General features: G+C 43.0%; 1 protein-coding gene across 4 annotated transcripts in view; it reads left to right on the top strand.

Moving 5' to 3' along the window:
• The window catches only part of LOC150044866 (sperm motility kinase Z-like), a 185176-nt gene that overhangs the window by 15625 nt on the left and 154578 nt on the right, over positions 1-14973 (top strand). For all 4 annotated transcript variants that reach the window (XM_090321143.1, XM_090321142.1, XM_090321141.1 and 1 more), the window contains exons 2-4: positions 284-577; positions 675-774; positions 11188-11277. The gene's annotated coding sequence lies outside the window, so the exon portion shown is untranslated. The remainder of the gene's footprint in view (positions 1-283; positions 578-674; positions 775-11187; positions 11278-14973) is intronic.

Genomic DNA, 14973 nt, shown 5'->3' with positions numbered 1-14973 from the left:
AGGTAGGAGGGGGAACAGAGGGGTGCCAAGGATTAGGAGCTTAGGTTCTACAGCAGGATGAGTCCTGTTAGGACCAAGAACTGGACCACAGGTAAGGGCTTGATGTCATTGAATTATGTATGTTTGTGCACATTTCTTTGGTTTTATTATTCCATTACCATTCCTTATGGTTTTCCAAACCCCCTATTCTTAGGGAAGACCCACTTTTTAAAGCAGAGCCTGTTTCATTTTGTCTCTAATTGACAGTGCTGAGCAAGTGCTTCTCAACTTTTCTTGCATCCAGGGTGCAGGAGGGACCATCTGGACTCCAGCCTGGCAAAGATGTCAGCTGTGACAGTGGATAGTGTTCCTAATGGTGGTGACCAAGCAGGTGTTGGCAACAGCTCCAGCAGAGATGTCTGCACCTGGCTCTGCGGCATCGTGGTGGCTTCTTGAGACTAGTTCTGCAAAGGATGTAGAGACCCATTCTTGGTATTGTGCCTCTGCACCAAGAGCATTCTTGGTCTCTTCTCTGGCTTTCCAGGCAACTTGGAGATGTTTACATCCTTATTACAAGAAACGTTATCTACTATCAGAGGTAGAATCTTTACTTCCACATTCTCATTGGACACGTTCAACATTTCTCCTCTTCTTCTTCTTTTTTTTTTTGAGCTGTTAATTTACTTTATTCACAGAACCCAGACCGTCAGTGCAAAACAAGAGAAAGCACCAAGTAAAAATACCGTGAGGAAGAGGAAAAAGAAGAGAGCTGCTAATTAGTTAACATGATTTAATGTATGTATATATAACTATTAAAAGGATATTTATTCCATGCTAACAATCTTGGGTATTTTTTATTCAAAAGTCCTTTAGAACTAGTTGTTTTTTTTTTTAAATTATGCTTTCAAATGAACATTTCTAGAGAACCTTGTCTATTTCACAAAAGTTCCCTATCTGTAATCTTTGAGTTTAAGTTGACAAGGAATAAGTTATTTAATAAGCTGCCCCACTACAAGCAAAGAGTGGAGAGAAGAGCAGGAGAGACATATGAGGGCGGGTCTCCTCTTCTTTTCCCCTATTTCTATCTAAAGAATTTTAAGAACTTATTCCTGACATGCTAAGACAGGACATTCTCTGTCTCTCTGTCTGTCTGTCTGTCTGTCTGTCTGTCTGTCTGTCTGTCTCTCTGTCTCTGTCTGTCTCTCTCTGTCTCTCTGTCTGTCTCTGTCTCTGTCTCTGTCTGTCTCTCTCTTCCTCCCTCCCTCCCTCCCTCTTTCCCTCCCTCCCTCCCTTCTTTCTTTCTTCCTGAACTCTGAGCCTGGGTGCTGTCCTTGAGCTCTTCAGCTCAAGGCTACTGTCCTACCCCTGAGTCACAGTGCCACTTCCAGTTTTCTGGTGGTTAATTGGAGATAAGAGTCTCAGGGACTTTTTTTTTTGGCCTGGACTGGCTTTGAACCACTATCCACAGATCTCAGCTGCTTGAGTAGCTAGGATTATAGGCATGAGCCACTGATGCCTAGCTAGGACATTTTCTTATATAGCTTTATTACTCTTCATCTTTCCTGGTAGACTAAGAGCAATTTCTTAATATTGTCATATTTAGCCCATATTTCCCTGATTGTCTCAAAATTGCGCTTTTGTGTGTATGATATTAGGACTGATCTTAGGGCTTTTTGCTCTCTAAGCTGGTGTTCTTCCATTTGAGTTATTCCTCCAGTTCTGCTTAGTTTTGCTATAGGATCTTGCAAACTTTTCTTCTCAGGCTGGCCTCAGACCATGATCCTTTCATGCAGCCTCCTGGAATCCAGATAAAAATGCCTTTTTATAGCTACCTTTAAATTGAGATTCATACCAGGCTTATACTTTGTATTCACTTTTCTTCATATTACATGGTATCTGTCTGCTTTGCAGAAGAAATAGGTCTCTTGTCTTGTGCAAGTTCTCAGGTTCTGGGCTCATCTGATGACTTCCTCTTGGTACTGTTACAACTTGTGCCTCTCTTTCTTGCATGGGTTAGAATCTCAAGACTTGATTAGATGTAGGTGTCACCATTTGTGTGAGAATCCTTCATGGTGATGTTGTGGATTTCCCTAACTCTATTGCATCTCAGAGCTTCTCACGTTTCTTGTTGCAATAAAGTCATAGCAATTGCTGCCTACCCTATTTAAAAGTGGGCCATCAGTGGCAAGAGCTAAAGAAATAGGAAGGGTTCAGTGAGTTCTCACATATCCTCAACTATCACAGGTTTCTGAATGTTTAAACTGAGACTAAGTTTGAGTAGAACAGCTATGTTTATTGTGACACTAGCTGCCATAAAACAACAATAACAACAACAAAAATAAAACCAACTAATCTTAGCTACATAGGAGATTGAGATGTGAGAATCATAGCTTGAATCGGCCCAGGTGGAAAGACTGAGACTCTTATCACTAACTCATCAGTAGTGCTGTGGCTCAAAGTGCTAGCCTTGATCAAAAAAGGTCAGGGATAGCACCCAGACCCTCAGTTCAAGCTCCACAACTGAGAAAAAAAAAATAGAACAGTAACAAAACCAACCAACGTAGCTAGTGCCAATCTCTCATGCCTATACTTTCAGTCATATACTCTGTTATGATGATCTGTGTTCTTACAAGCCGATACTGATGAGGTCAAGAAACAATGGGCTGAAACCTCAGAAGCCATGCCACACTGAACCTCTCTTCCAAATAAGTTGATTATCTGAGATATCTTGTTACAGCGATGGAAAAGTGACTAACACAGACATAAGTTTTCAGAAAACCATGTAGCTTTCCAACACAATCAATGGTTTCTCTTAAAACTTTCCTGCAGACTTAAATGTCACTCAATTTTTCTCCTTCCTCTAAGTAACCCTCTATTTATTAGAATATACTGCGATATATATTACACTATTCTCTAACAGCTTACTATGATTTTTTTCCCCTTCCATCACGTTTGGATGTCCCTACTGAGAGGAGAGATATATCCTGGATCCTCCTTTGTTCCCAGCTCAGGGGTAGTCACAAACATTACTGGGTGCGTTGGAAGACAGCTATTTAGTTAGCTGATTAAGAAGAACTAGAGATGGGCGGGTTGGCTCACACCTGTAATCCTAGCTACTCAGGAGGCTGAGATCTGAAGATCAAGGCTCAAAGCCAGCCCAGGCACAAAACGACCTGAGATTCTTTTTTTTTTAATTTATTTTTTTTAATTTTTTTATATTTTTGTTGTAATTAATAAAAGGGTTACATGATATTTGCCAGATAGAAGGTGCATTAATTCACATACATTGATACCCTTTCACATGTCTTGGTACCCATTACCCTCCCCCCACCCAACACCCATCCCCCATCTTGGTTTTCCCCCCTTCCCTATCAAATTTCAAATAACCAAAAACAAATAAATTCAATATATCAGATAACAAAGTGAGATACTGTAACAATATGAGATACCCAAGGGACAGCAAAGGAGATGAGAGATAACATAGTAGATTAAGGAAAACAATCATTCGTTATATGGCTTTTGTTTCAATATCCTGGAGGTCCTTTCAATTAGCTTCATACTATATGGCCTTATGTCTTCTATTAACCCCTAGAAAATGGGAAGTGGGGCTTGGCTCAAGGGTAGGATGAAAGCCTTGAGCTGAAGAGCTCAGAGACAGTGCCCAGGCTGAATTCAAGCCCCATGGCTCAGAAAAGAAGAAGGAGAAGAAGGAGGAGGAGAAGAAGAACAACAACAACTAGAACTAGAACTAGAACTTATAAGAGCACAAAAGCTTAAACTTTTTTTTTCTTTTAAAACTCAGGACTGTGCACTTTGTGCTTAGTAGGCAGATGCTATACCACCGGAGCCATAATTTTAGCCTTTTTGCTTTTGTTATTTTTCGAATAAGATCTTGCTTTTTGTCTTGGTCAACTTGAACTTCAATCCTCCTATTTGCACTTCCCATGTGTGATGACAGGCACTGCACTTAGCTTTTTACTAGTCAGAATGGGGTCTTGCAAACTTTTTACGAAGGCTGGCCTCAAACCATGATCCTCAGCCTCTCAAGTATCTGGGATTATAGGCATGAACCACCATACCCAGTTAAGTTGCACTAGGTTTTTTTTGGTGGTATGTCACAGGTGAGGGTACCTCTACCTTTGTTGTGCCTATAAAGAAACTTGGCTTTCTCTGTTGTATAGAGGCCAGCTGACATACAAATCATGAACCTGAAGCTGACAAACTATGTAAATGTTCATAGAAAAGAATGGGCATCAATTAGGATATGGGATGAATATTGGAGGCGGCCAGGACTCTGGTTTTGAGTGTGCTTCTAGCTTAAAGGGACGAAAACCAATGTAGTAACTGGAAAATGTTCCTTTATGTCTGATGGTACCATAATAGCATCAAGAGTGAAAAGTTTCATAAACATCACAAATGGAGGTATTTGCCTTCAAGTTCCCATCTGGGATCTAATTTAAAGGCACATTGTGTTGAAATGAAGGTCATGGGAAGCAGACATTAGTGGAGGGAAATGCAGTATGACAGTTGAACAGCCCCAGCCTGTGGGACTGCTTTGTGGAGGAAGCACTAGTGGGAAGTGGCCCTGGAGGGTGCCTGCCCCAGCAGCAGCTGTGTTAGAACCACTGAGAGGAGCTGGGCTACACTGGGAAGAGGACGTACCCAAGTCTGAGTCTTCCTTCTCCCATTGACTATTGTTGAGTGACCTTGAACAAGTCCTTGTGCTGTGAATCCCAACCAAGTGAAAAAGAAGAGTTAAAGCTGGTACCTGCTTAAGCTGATACAGGGATTAAAAGCAGTGCTATTTCCAATGATAAATTGAGAGCGATTTCATTGTCACTTGATTAAATGATCATTCTTCATGTTAAGGCTTTTGTAGATTCAGAAAGACTTTCTGTTTGTTTCTCAAAAAGTCAGAGTTGGAAATCTGAAGTTGAAAAACAACTTCCAGTCTCATCTAGAACGGTGTCTGTAGCAGCCTGGTTTCCTGTGGGTCTGTGGATGCCTTGTGAATTTCTCAGGTCACCTAAACCTATCTGCAACTCTAGCGCTGCCCTGAGTATAAGTACAGAATGCCATTGATACACTGAAATCAGAGGCCCTCAGGTGAATGTCACTGTAGCACAGGTTAAGTGCTTTGGGTTCAGCCAAGGAGATCAAGGAAGAGGTAGCTTTGAGCTCCATCATGGCATCTCTGTGCTTCCCAGCTCCATGGCAAGTTGTTTCTGTCCCCACTGGGCATAGAGGGCTTATTTTCAAAGTGAGATTTATATCTCATTGCTATTCTATATGGTTCTTATTTCAACAGAGTCCTCTGGTGTCTCTTCCCAAGGCTGGAGGGTAGTGTGTTCTGCACACGTGCCATCTGCATTGGGGGTAGAGGCCCAAGCAGGTCTGCTTCTCAAAGTCCTATTTATCTTTCTGAAATTGTGTATGTGTGTCCTTTACTTAACATAAAAATCTTTTCAGGGGACTTGTTGGGGAGAAGGGCTGAGCACTTTTCTGAGGTGAGGGGAACTCTCTGTGTGCACTATGGTGATGCAACCCCCCTTTAGAAAGGAATTTGGGAATGAGGACTGATGTGGAGTGGGATAGATCTTAATACATCACTTCCTTAAGACAGATTCAACTGGACCATCCCTTGGATGGAATTGTGGGAAATGTTTGCAGCCCTCTGTGGTCTTGCAAGCTTATTTGACTATCAGGGCAATCTGTGAGTAGGTTAGGGGAGCTGAGTTTAATTTTATGTCCATCGGGAAATTCTGGCAGTGTCTTTCTGTGCATGGAATCATTATTTACAATGAAGCGCTTGCAGAGAAATAGTAAAGTTAATGGAGGTTTCAGTGGAGTTAGCCTTGTTAAGTTCCCTAGTGACATAGCTGCTTGCCTTGCCAGCAGCTGCATCCAGCAAGGAGGTGTGGGGTGCAGACAGAGCAAAGCTGGAGATGTGAGTGGAATTGAGAAAGATCTGAAATGATGAGCAATGAGTCTCAGGCCCCAGGTGCTGACCTGTGGCTGGGCTCTGTGGTAAGACTGCCTCCCCTGGTTGATAGCCCTGCCTGGCCTCTCTGTGGGCATCTGTTTTGCCAGCAGGAAATAAGCCAAATCTCACTGCCTGGCCTTGGTTCTAGATGCTGCCATCAGGAATGCTGGGAGTTACATCACATGGGTGGAGGATGATCCTTTCTGCACTCCCAGTCTCTAAAGGGGGCACAGACTGTACCACCTGGAGGGCAACTCACCTGGGTATGCTGGGTGCTATAAAAGACTTGGATCCCAGTTCTCCCAGGCAAGGTTTAATCCTCTGCATTTAGGAGCCTGAGAGATGTAGGTTTGACTTGACCATGTGAAGTAAAGCCTCTCAAACTTCCTTTTCCCTGTTTCTAAAATGAGGACCATTGTGGTACTGGTGACATGGGTCACTGGAGAGGGTGTGGCTGACAGTATGTGTGGTAAGTACTGAGTGCCATGCCAGGCCTCACTGGTCTTCACTTAGTGGCTTAGCTTCTACTACCTCTCTATGGTTCTAGATCAGAGAGTGCCTGAGCTATATTTCCATATTTCCTTTCTAGCTAGTGACCTTTCATGTTCTGCCCCAAAGAAGCCAGCAGGTAAAAAAGGAGGGGGAAATCCCCCTTTCTTCATTCTCTTTCTCTGTCTCTCTGTCTCTCTCTCTGTCTCTGTCTCTGTCTCTCTCTGTCTCTCTGTCTCTCTCTCTCTGTCTCTCTCTCTCTGTATGTCTCTGTCTCTGTCTCTCTCTTTTTCTCTCTCTCCATGGTATATCTGGGGCCCGACATCTGGGGAAGTGAGATCCTTACTTATACTCTCAGATTTTGCTTCTTCTTAAATTCCAGGTCTGATGACATCATCTTCCTTGGTGACCCCCTGAGGTATTTGCTTCTTGTATTTCCTAATCTCTGGACCACTTTGTCTTCTAAGTGACCTTGTGTTTTCTGTGTTAAACCACCTCTGAAGGACCTAGCATAGTTTTTCTTTTTCAAACTCTACTCTTGACGATTACAGTGGGACTCCATTAGTCATAACAAGAGGAGAGGCTCCGGACAGGGACAGGCTGGAATAATCTTTCTGTCTATCCCTCACGTACTCTGGTTTGTCTCTGAGCTCAAGCTACATATGAAGGACTGAGTACCTCCCTGAAGTCACCTGGTGGTAAATGCTACAACCTTTTCTCTTAGTCTCCAAAACTCAGATAAGTGAGGTTGGTTCAGTACCTCTGTCTGGGAGCCACTGGTAGCATGGCTTTTAAAATCTACTTAGTCACTCACTTCACCTCATTAGCCAGTGACCTAACACCAACCTATAATGTTATTTTCCACTCAGAAGACACTCACGGGGTTTAGAGTGCTAGAATATTTTATCTGCTGCTCAATGGCCAGACTTCTAGCACTTGCACACTCAGACTTTCCAGTGGAGATTGGTGGCACTGGCCCCACCCAGTGGGCTATCTGAGAGCTCCAGGGCCTGGGAGCCAATTGATGCGCCATCCTTCAGGTCCCTGTGGAGTGCCAGGTCAGCATTCTTGCTGTAAAATGGCTTTCCCAGGGCTTTTTATCTCTAGAAGGGAGTAACACTTAACACACTGAGACTTGACAAACCTTGGAAAGATCTGACTCAGCAGAGACAACTTGCCTTCTAAGCAGGTATTTTGCATGGGGGTGGACCTGCCCACCTGGCTGATTTTCTCTGGATGGCCCTGGCAGGAAGGGGACCATGGGTTCAGAGAAGCTGAAGTGACCCAGAGTGCAACTCCCACTTCTTCCATCTCTGCTCACCATGGGGAGTTCACCTATCTCTTGGCACCCTCTTTCACATCCAGGTCAGATTCCAGGGTTCACAGTTGCCAGCCTTTGCCCAATTTTCCCAACCTTTCTGGGAATTCCTGGGAATATCTCCCCATGAATGCAGATCCAAGTTGTTTGTCCATGCTGTAGGAAATACATGGACATCCAGTGCCCACTTACATCATTGGGTTTTATTGGAATTGGTTTTCTAGGTCTTTGCAGGTGTCAGAGTGAAGTCTCCTATTGGTTCCGGTAATGCATGCAGTTGACAAGCAGCCTGATCGGGGTGTGGATTTCTGTTTCTAGTCCTTGTTATACATATTACGGTTCCAGATACTCATTCTAGGAAGACAGTGATTTCCTAGGGTTGTTTTGTGGACCAACTGAGGATAAGGAAGGAAGCCTGATGTCAAATGTTTCCATATCTTCTTTTTGTCAGAAATGCCCGCAAATTACATTTTGAGTCTACTTTCACCATTTGGTGGATCTGGAGGAAGGACATAGGAATGTGTTTAAACCTGGTATTTTGGTACTGAGAATAGTTTGGGAACCCTACTGTGGAATAACATGGCAGTTAGCCAGTAACTTCAAAGTGGTGCCACATTCTGCTTCATTGGGACAGTGTAAGATTGTCATGTGTTCTGTCAATTGCACCCACAAACCAGAAACCTCCAGGCTTTATTACCAAGGTGAAAATGCCTACTACTTTTCAGACTGAATAAAATAGATGGTATTCTCCCCACCTCACATTCCTGAGTAAGTAAATGTAAAGTGTGCTTTTACCATACAAATAGCTCAATTGTGACACCCTTGGTTTTTAATTCAAGAAGTAACTTAGCCAGAAGTCATTTAAGAAACTCCTTTGTGCTAGTCAGTTGCTGCCATAAGATTCCAGCACTCACAGCTCTGTTATGACTCTAGGATCTGCCAGACTTGTGAGACCTCACCCTACAATTGGAGTTATTATTTGCTTCCCCCCCCCACCCGTTAGGCCACTGGCCTTGCTCTAGTGCCCAGTGCAGTGGCTTTTCAACCGTGGCTGCACGTTACAATCACATTTGGATATAATATTCCAGGACCTCACACTAACAGCCTGATCTGATTTTTCTTTGAGTGAGTGAGCTCCTGATCTTGATCCTGACATGCTCGTGGAATCATAAAGCACCATGCTGCCCACATCCATGTATACAGCACCAAGGGAGATAGAGTAGAACAAAATCTAAGGAAATGGTAGAACTTAAGTTTAGAAATTTCCTTACTAAACTCCAGTTATTTGACAACATCCATATTCCTTGGTTTTTTTTTTCCCCCTAGATACTTCTAAACCATCTTCCTCATTATAGCAATTTATTTCCTAATGACAATGACTGTAGATCACTGTGTGCTATGGTTGGCCGCGCCTGTAATCAACATAGTTATCTGTTTATTGCTTTCCTGTGACTCTACTTTGCACTGTCTGAGGCTTCTCTGTGCTGGCTTGCTTATTTATTAATTCATTTTAATTTTATTTTAATTTTCTGCTCCCTCAGTTATACTGATATGTAGGTCACCAGCACTTGGGCTTGTTTTGAGCTTTTTGGGCCTTGAACTCAGTACCTGGGTGCTGTTCCTAAGCCTCTTTGGCTTAAGGCTAACACTCTACCACTTGAGCCACAGCATTATTTCTGGCTTTTGGGGTAGTTTACTGGGGATACAAGTCTCATAGACTTTCCTGCCCAGGCTGACCTTTTGAACTCCACATCTAGTTTGTTAAGGCCAGTTCTACTGAAGGTGGGTGCCAGGTCCAATAGGGGCTGCTGGACCATGGCAAAGATGGTGGCAAGATATAGTTATGTACTCTCCCTATCCCTGTTCCAGGGTCTTGTTATCATCTTTTTTCCAACTGAGGAGCAGACGCTCTTACTCTGGCTATTGGCCGAATGAAGTTCATATAAGCTATTGAAAATGAAGTTCACACACCTTGTGACATGAGCTACCTTGATACTGAGCTCCAAGTTACTCAGAATCTTACAGACCAAGCAGTGTTTGGATTGCACTGGATTTACAATTTTTCTGTTCTATTCCCAATTTGTGCTGTTTGTACACACAGGAGATTTTTGTTTGAGTTTTCACATAGGCCCCAGGGACTCTGCATCTTCCCTTGTAGGACAGAAGCACAGCTGGGGACAGCTGGGGGACGTCTCAACTGCCTTGTTCCTAGATGTCCTCTTTCAGTGTCTTTGGGAGAGGACTGAGGGGAAAAAAATGTTCCAGAAGGCTTAGTTTCATCACCAGGCTTTCAAAGTCATTCTGAAGGATATAAGCCAAGATAGCATACTTAACTTTTCTCTTTAATTTTTTGATTTTATTTTTAATGCTGCGAAGTTCACACAGAAGTCCCTTAACATCTGGACTTCCAGCTGCAGGTGTGTTCGTTGGTTCTCAGCACCACACTGGCCCTCAAGCCTGGATGAGTTTGAGGACAAGATGACAAGAGTCATGTCTGTTAGCAATTAATTGGCTTGGACCATCAGGACTAGAGACTGAGCATTTCCAGATGTGCCTCAGATTGAGAAACATGGTTGTATTCTATGTGAGCTGCCCTGCACAGGCTGTATCTGGCCTTTGTCAGAACGTCCCTACACCTTGCCTTGTGGGGTCAATGTATACTGAAAACCCTGGTTCTTTCAAAAAGCCACATATTCTATTTTGTTGGAGATATATTGTGTCTTAAAGATAGAAGGATTGTTTATTCAAGTCAGGAGTGACAACATTGGAATCTTAGAGGAAAATTAAATATTTGACTAGATGAAGAAATAAAACCTCAATGGAAGATTTCATATCTTCTGCCTTAAAAACTAAAAGTTCAGTGACTAAGCCAGCCAGGATGTGTTTGAAGGTATTTGGTGCGGGAAGGAAGCTCCATCTTCCAAGGTCTTGCTAGTGTCTAAGTGACAAAGACAGAGACAGGAAGTCTGGCCTTGATGAGAACAATGTGCAGGTGTTTGAGAAACTGAGTTCAAGAAGCAGGGGTGGGGCATTTTATGGTGAAGATGGTTCTTCCAGAATCTGCCATTCTGAGAATAATCAAGGGTCAAGATGGGCTCATGAATTGGGAGGACCACTGTCTCAACATGATTTAATTTCCCTTGGTTTTGTCATGAAATGCACCAACACTGTCTATTAAAGCTTTAAGAACAGCCCTGCCATTGCAATTTAACCAAATACCCTGACTTCTTGTTTTGCCTCAACAACTCACATGAAAGTCTTAGAGCCTCATTCCTACTGACTCTCAGAGGTAAAATCCACCTGATGAGGAGATAATGGAGCTCCAGTGGGAAAAAAAGCAGTGTGTCTGGCCTTCTGATCAATTCAACAGTTCTTTTCAGAGCATCTAATTATTCTATTTTGTCTTCTGTTTCAGCAGTCACAGAAGAATAGTTTGAGAACAGCCTTTGGAAGATGAACAGTATTTACAGAAATGCAATTTGAATACAGTGTCCCTCTGTACAGTCAGGTGAGATAAGTAAGACTCATGTGGTCATAATTACATTTTAAAGTGGCTAGCTAGAATATTAGCCCTGTCTTGCTGTGGGGAGATGAGAAACAGAGGCAAGGAGATGAATGATTTCTTCTCAGCCTCATCTCCATATCATAAAGACCATTTGATGGGAAGAGGTTCTTGATTAACAAAACGAATCATTGTCAGCAAGAACTTGGGCATTGATGGTATTGCGTGTCAATATTTTGCATATTCATCAGTGTGACAGTTGGCCTGTACTTAAAATCTTTCCTGCAACAGTTTTAGCCACAAAGCTGGGTGCTTACTCTAACCTGGTATACTGGACAGAAGAGTCAGTTGTTCACAGATGTACCTGGAATATTTGTCTTCCCATGCATACACAGTGGGAGGCCACATCCGAGTGGCTCCAAGCCATCCTTGGAAAAATAAATATTGCCCACCACACAGCCTCATTGGCACCTGAAGCTTGTATTCCTGTTGCCAGTCAGCAGCTCTCAAGGGTTCTTCAGAGGCAGGGACATTTCCTGTCATCCACTTGGTGTTAGCCCTGAGCCGACACCCCTCAATGTAGAGATCAGGGAAGATTTTCTTCTTGTCTGTCTCTCATCTGGATTGCATTACTAAGACAAATATTGGCAAGAGGGAACAAAATCTGTGAATTAGTTGCACAGCTTTCTCTAGGGGTAAAGAATAAGTAATCAGGACAAATATACTGTGATAAGGAAGCCTGCCCTTTTGTTTACTGACATGCATCTCTGCTTCAAGCTCTTTTAAAAATGACTATTTCATTTGCAAGGTGATAAAAGAATGAATGGAATTTTACCTATGAGCATCTCTGTAATTGAGTGCCTATCTTCAGGATGAATTGTGGAAGCAAATTATCCACAATGGGCCAACTCTCTGCTTTCCTAAAGGACTGTGCATTCTATTCTTCTTGTTCAATAGAGGACGTTGTCTACTCCACCAAATTAGCCAAACACAGATAATGTTGTCAAAGAACGGCTGCATTAGATTTCACAGACACCTGACACCAATACAAAAGCCTCTCCCCTCCCAGCATTTCAACTTCAATTTTTTTCCTACATGACTCAAAAACTAAATTTGTTTTATGGGCCAGAGATGATGAGTTTGACAAGTTTTCAGAATAGAAGATAAGTATTGGCTGGGGGTGATTCTAGCATATTGCAGTAGGCTGTGTAGCTTGCATGCAGAGGGCCATTTGGTAACTGGGGGTTGGGCACCTGGGCTTAACTAGGATGTTGGCTTAGTTCACACTGGCAACCCAGTGATGATGGCACTGGGATGCAGAGTATACTACCTCCACATGGTTCAACTGCTTGAATACCAGCACCATGGTATTCAGGAACATGGAGTATCAACTCTGTGGGGAGAATAGAAGAGGGCAGTCAAGACACTTCAGAGACTGGTGGCTTTCCAAGAGAGGAAACAGTGGAAAAATCATTTGTTACGCAGTGCAGCTTGATTTCTGAACTCATATTAACCTTCAGGAGGAGCCAAAAGAGTGAGCAGTTTTGATTTGCTTAAATTTCTTTTTCTTCTCTCCCCCTTCCTTCCTTGGTTATGTCCCTGAGCCTTAAGGCTGGCACACTACCACCTCAGTCACAGCTCCACTTCTAATTCTTTTGGTGTTTAATTGGAGATAAGAGTCTCACATTGCTTGCTCAGGCTGGCTTCAAACTGGGATCTTAGGATTCCCAAGTTAGTAGGATTATAGGTTTGAGCCACCAGTGCCAGGCTTTTAATTTCCTTTTATCGAAGACATGCTCCATCCTTTGACTGGAGCATGGCACACACTTCCCTTATAGGGCATATGCCAGGATGGGAGAACTCAAGGGCATTTTGGATTATGCTGCTCAAGTGGAGAATTGAGGCAGAAGAGAGGGAAGAGGAGATAAAGGGAAGAAACAGATTGAGAGAGGCCCAGTGATACCAGGAAGACCACAGCTTGGATTAGGGGTTCTCATAGCCTCATTGTCTAGTGGAGAGTCTGCACAAGATGGGATTATACACACTTACTGAAAGTGTGAACCATAGGAAACAGTAGTTCTGAGCAAGGCATCTATGTTTCTACCCCCAGGCTAGACTGAATGATGGACTGCTGAGAATTTATTCCCACTTAGAAGTAAAGAGAGTAGGACATCAGAAAGAACTCCCAGGCCTGGATGTGGAAACTGTATGGAGAGGAATACAGGATGTGAGGAGTTGTATCCTTAGAGATTGGGTTGGGATGATAGTGGAAACTATGATTGTTTTTCTGCCTCGTTGTGCTCTGGCCAGGTCTATAGTTGCAAGAGGCAAGTTTGTTATATGGATCATTCTGGAGGGACTTTGGACTAATGCATTGACTTCTAGCAAGGCTGAATGCAGCAGCTCAAGTGACACCCTTTCTTCCATTTTTTTTCTTTTCCTTTCTTTTTGTTCTCTCCTCACCTGCATGAGAGCTTGCTTCATAGAGTCTGGGGAAATGCTTGACCAATCAATGGGAAGCAAGCTGCCCTTCCACATGTGAGTACAGGAACCTGGAAATGATTGGCCTTGCTTCATTGTGTCTACCTCGATTGGTACTGTAATTGTTTCAGTTTGACACTCTTGCTCACCTCTGTGGCCAGAGACGGGAACTCAGGGAGGAGAACTATGATTGATAGCCCTGCCAGACCACAATGCATGCTGCAGGAGGGTTCCCCAGTAGAATAAAAGTTGCAAATAAAGCAACCCATTTCCTAAAGTAAAGAGAACAGGAAGGGGCTTGCAGTGGGATGATGATGCCTTTAGGCAGAGAAGAAACGGCAGGTGAGAGAGACCTCTCAGCTCAGTCAACATTATCCTTTGTGAGTACCTGGAAATCCAGCCAGGCCTGTGCCCAGCTCTGGGAGGGCCGACCAGCTTCAGCAGTGGAACTGCTGGGATATTAACAGTGAGATTTCTCCCTGGAGCATTATGAAACTTCTTGCTTCCCTCATTTATGTTACATTGGCTATGAACTTACTTTTATAAATTTTAATTAATAGAAGGGTTACAGTTAAATTCACCAGATAGAAGGTGTATTACTTCACATACATTGATACCCCTTCTCAAGTTTTTGTCCCTAATTCCCTCCCCTTCCCCCTCCCCTGTTTTCCCCTTTCCTATTTCAAATAAATAAATGTAAATACAATATACCAGATAACAAGGTAAGACATTGTAACAATATGAGAATAACTAGGGGACAACAAAAGATATGAGAAATAACAGTGCATTAAGAATAACAATCACACATTATATAGCTCTTGTTTCCATTGAACTTACTTTTAAAATGTTATATTTGTTTTTTTTCTTCCTGCATACCCCCACTTTTCCACTGAGTGGATCACTCCAGTGAGTGATGTAAGATTTACACGTCTTGTCCTCTCTTTTCCTAACTCTAGGCAACCTCCTCTTTAGGAATTGTAGAATTATGCATTTATTCTGTCAATATTTACTGAGAACCTACTGTGTGCTTTGGATTAAGCCGTAAACAAAACCAGTCCAGTCCTGACCCTGAGCAGCTTAAAGAGCAGCAAAGAAGTCAGAAAATATAGCCCATCTGGTAGACAAGACAGTGATAAATGGAGTAAACTCCCAAGGGGAAGCCCTGGTGCTCAAGATCCTCCTGGGCCAGAGGCTGGGGAGGTCCCCTGGAGAGGGGGGATA

Source organism: Megascapheus bottae, chromosome 29 (assembly GCF_031878675.1).
Source record: "Megascapheus bottae isolate mThoBot1 chromosome 29, mThoBot2.hap1, whole genome shotgun sequence".
NCBI classification, from domain to species: domain Eukaryota; kingdom Metazoa; phylum Chordata; class Mammalia; order Rodentia; family Geomyidae; genus Megascapheus; species Megascapheus bottae.
The sequence above is the reverse complement of the archived record's forward strand: the minus strand, read 5'-3'. Positions and strand labels throughout refer to the sequence as shown.